The sequence below is a fragment of the Heterodontus francisci genome, chromosome 34 (genome assembly GCF_036365525.1).
Source record: "Heterodontus francisci isolate sHetFra1 chromosome 34, sHetFra1.hap1, whole genome shotgun sequence".
In the NCBI taxonomy this organism is placed as follows: Eukaryota; Metazoa; Chordata; class Chondrichthyes; order Heterodontiformes; family Heterodontidae; genus Heterodontus; species Heterodontus francisci.
The window spans coordinates 1,938,497-1,942,342 of record NC_090404.1 but is presented as its reverse complement, the minus strand read 5'-3'; positions in this window follow the sequence as shown (position 1 = coordinate 1,942,342).

Here is a 3,846-nt window from a genome sequence, read left to right as displayed (position 1 = left end):
CTGTAGTGATTTGGCGAATATACTCCAAGAACAGATATTGGGAATATACCCAGGAACAGATATTAAAGGAGATTCCCAGTTGCATGTATGAGGGAATCTTCCCAATACAATCATAAGGAGAATATTGGGGTTAAATCCCAGTACCAGGTAAGAGGGAATCATTTCAAGTACAGTCATTTGGTGAATACACCCCTGGACCAGATTGGAGGAATACATCCCAGGTCCACTGTTTGTGGAACTATGCCCCAGCACCAGATACTGGGGGAGATTCCAACTCTCATGTATGATGGAATGCCCACTGCATACTGGTGAAAAGGATGGTTGCTCTGGGGAGTGCAGCCAGAGCCAACTCCATGGCAGCACAGTTGGCTCAGCTGTATGAGGGTGCAGGAGCAAGATTGGCAAAGCAATAGTGACAGAGGATGCTACAGTTAGGTGAATAGACTGGCGTTTCTGTGGCCACATACATGAATTCAAGATAATATTATGCCTCCCCGGTGCCAGGGTCAAGGGTATCACTGAGTGGCTACAATGCACTCTGTGAACCGCTAGCATTCGTGATCCATATTGGTATCAATGACACAAGAGGAATGAGGGATGAGGTCCTGCAGACAGCTTTTAAGGTTCTAGGAAAGAAACTAGCAAGCAGGACCTCAAAGGTAGTAATCTCCGGATTACTCCTGGTGCCAAGCGCCAGTGAGTATAGAAATAGGAGGGTACAGCAGATGCATGCGTGGCTGGATAGATGGTGCAGGAGGGAGGGCTTTGGATTCCTGGGACATTGGGATCAGTTCTGGAGGTGACAGAAAAGGCTAGGGTTGTTTTCCTTAGAGCAGAGAAGGCTGAAGAGGGACCTGATTGAGGTATACAAAATTATGAGGGGCATACATAAGGTAGATAGAAAGAAATTTTCTCCCTTAGCGGAGGTGTCAATAACCAGGGGGCATAGATTTAAGGTAAAGGGCAGGAGGTTGAGAGGGGATTTGAGGAAAAATCTTTTCACCCAGAGGGTGGTTGGAATCTGGAACACACTGCCTGAAGGGGTGGTAGAAGCAGGAACCCTCACAACATTTAAGAAGTATTTAGATGAGCACTTGTAACGCCATAGCATACAAGGTTCGGGCCAAGTGCTGGAAATGGAATTAGAATAGATAGGTGCTTGATGGCCAAAATGGACACGGTGGGCAGACGGGCCTGTTTCTATGCTGTATAACTCTATGACACCAACCTCACTTGGAACTATATCAGTGTTCCTTCACTGTCACTGGGTTAAATGCCCGAAACTCCCTTCCTAGCAGCACTGTGGGTGTACCTACACCAGATGGGCTGCAGCATTTCAAGAAGGCAGCTCACCACCTTAAGGGCAATTAGGGATGGTCAACAAATGCTGGCCTTGCCAGCAACACGCACATCCCATGATAGAATTAAAAAATCCTGGATACAAGGTGTTCAGGAAAGATGGGAAATGAAAGAAAGGAGCAGGAGTGGAAGTATTGATAAAAGAGAACATTACAGTGCTGGAGAGAGAGGGTGTCCTAGAGGGGTCAAGGGCAGAATCTATTTGGTTAGAGCAAAGAAACAATAGAGGTACCATTACACTGCTGGGTGTATTCTATAGGCAGCCAACTAGTGGGAAAGATATAGCAGAACAAATTCTCAAGAGAATTACAGAGCGGTGCAAAAATTATAAAACTGTTTCAATGGGGGACTTTAATTATCCTAACATGGACTGGGATAGTAATAAAGTAAAAGGTAGAGAGGGGGATAAACCCAAGAGCTAGATACTAGATCAGGATATCCCAGGATAAGATATTGGGGACATCACCCAACACAAAAAATTTGGAAATAACCCAACTGCATAGTCATAGGTGGAATATGAGCTAATTTTCTGCCAAACTTGTTCATTGCTGGAACAAAATCTAGAACAGGAAAATATCACAGGACAATTGGAGCAATTTCACAATCCTAAGTAGGAAGGAATTCTCTCCAGTACAAGCATCGGGAGAATATACGCCAGGATCATCTATTGGTTTAGATTCCCAGTCCTGCCCATCTGTGTAGCCCCCCCCCCAGTTGAGTCATTGAGTGAATACAGCCCAGGACCGGATATTGGGGAATACATTCCAGCAGCTAATATTGGGGAAATATACCCCAGGACACTGCAGATATTGGGGGAGGGCAATTCCCAGTCCCATATGTGAGGGAATTCTACCCACTCCAGTAATGTAAATAGGGAATAGCCTTCCCTCTCTTGCTCTATTGCTCTCTATAATATCATCCTTCAATCCACTTCCTCCTATGCTCTCTCCCACCCTGTATTATTCTCCTTCCCTCCAATTCCACTCAATCTCCATTTTATCCTCCTCCCCCCCTATTTCCTCCTCTCTCTATCTCTCTCTCCCACTCTATCATACCCTCCTTCTGGCTATCACAGCAGTCTGTGTAATAGGCAGCAACAGCATTGTTTCCCAGGTGACAGAGTCTGCTATTGAGTAACCAGAACCCCCTCCATCCTCATAATTCACCTGTCTATAAACCCAATATTAGAGAGGAATTAATGGTGACCTTACACCCTCCATTGCTCACAATTAAGACCCCAACCTCTGCTTCATGTTTTGTGTTTTTTGCTTTTCTCCTGCCAGCCGATTGCCCAGGCAGTCAGTTTATACAAAATACAACCAGCCTGTGAGTGTCAGCATCTGTCCCTGTGCAGAGTTGGTTAGGGAGGGAGATGTGAGGATATACTCCAGGACCAGACATTGTGGGAGATTTCCAGTTCCAAATATGAAGAAATCCATGCCAGTACGAATATTGGGAAAATACACCACAGGACGAGATATTGCTGGGAATATATCACAGAACTGGATATTTGGACAGATACCGAGGCCCATGTATGAGCTCCTCAACTACATTATTTGGCGGAATACATCCAGGATCAGATATTGGAGAATACATGCCATGACCTGATAATGATTTCTAGTAACTAGAAAATCTATTACTAGATTTCTAGTTCCATGTAAGTGGGAACTCTGCCAGGTACAGCCATTGAGGAAAACACCCAAGCACCAGATATTTGGAGAATGGACCCCAGGACCAAATTTTGGGGGAATACATCACAGGGGAAGATATTGGGTAAGTTTCTCAGTCCCAGTTAGCAGGGAATGCAACCTCTGCCCACCCCCCCCCCCACCCGCCCCCATATTCATTGGTGAAATGCAGGTGTTGAGGGAATAAAATCAGGACCAGATTTTTTTACTTGTTTCATGGGATGCGGGCATCATTGGCAAAGCCAGCATTTATTTCCCTTGAAAAGGTGGTGCTGAGCTGCCTTCTTGAACCACTGCAGTCCATCTGGTATAGTCCACCCCAGTGCTGTTAGGGAGGGAGTCCCAGGATTCTGATCCAGTGACAGTGAAGAAACAGTGATACATTTCCAAGTCAGGATGGTGTGTGGCTTGGAGAGGAACTTGCAGATGGTGGTGTCCCCATGCATCTGCTGCCCTGGTTCTTCTTGGTGGAAGAGGTTGTGGGTTTGGAAGGTGCTGTTGAAGGAGGCATGGTGAGTGCGGTGCATCTTGTAGATGGTACACACTGCTGCCACTGTGCGTCGATGGTGGATGAAGTGGATGTTGAAGGTGGTGGATGGGGTGATCATCAAGTGGGTTGCTTTGTTCTGGATTGTGTTGAGCTTCCTGATTGTTGTTGATGATGGACAGGATTTGGGGAGTTAGAAGGTCGGATGCTCACCGCAGAATTCCCAGCCGACTAGACCTTGTCCTCACCAATCTATCTGTCGCAGATGCATTTGTCCATGACAGTATTGCTAGGAGTGACCACCACATGAAA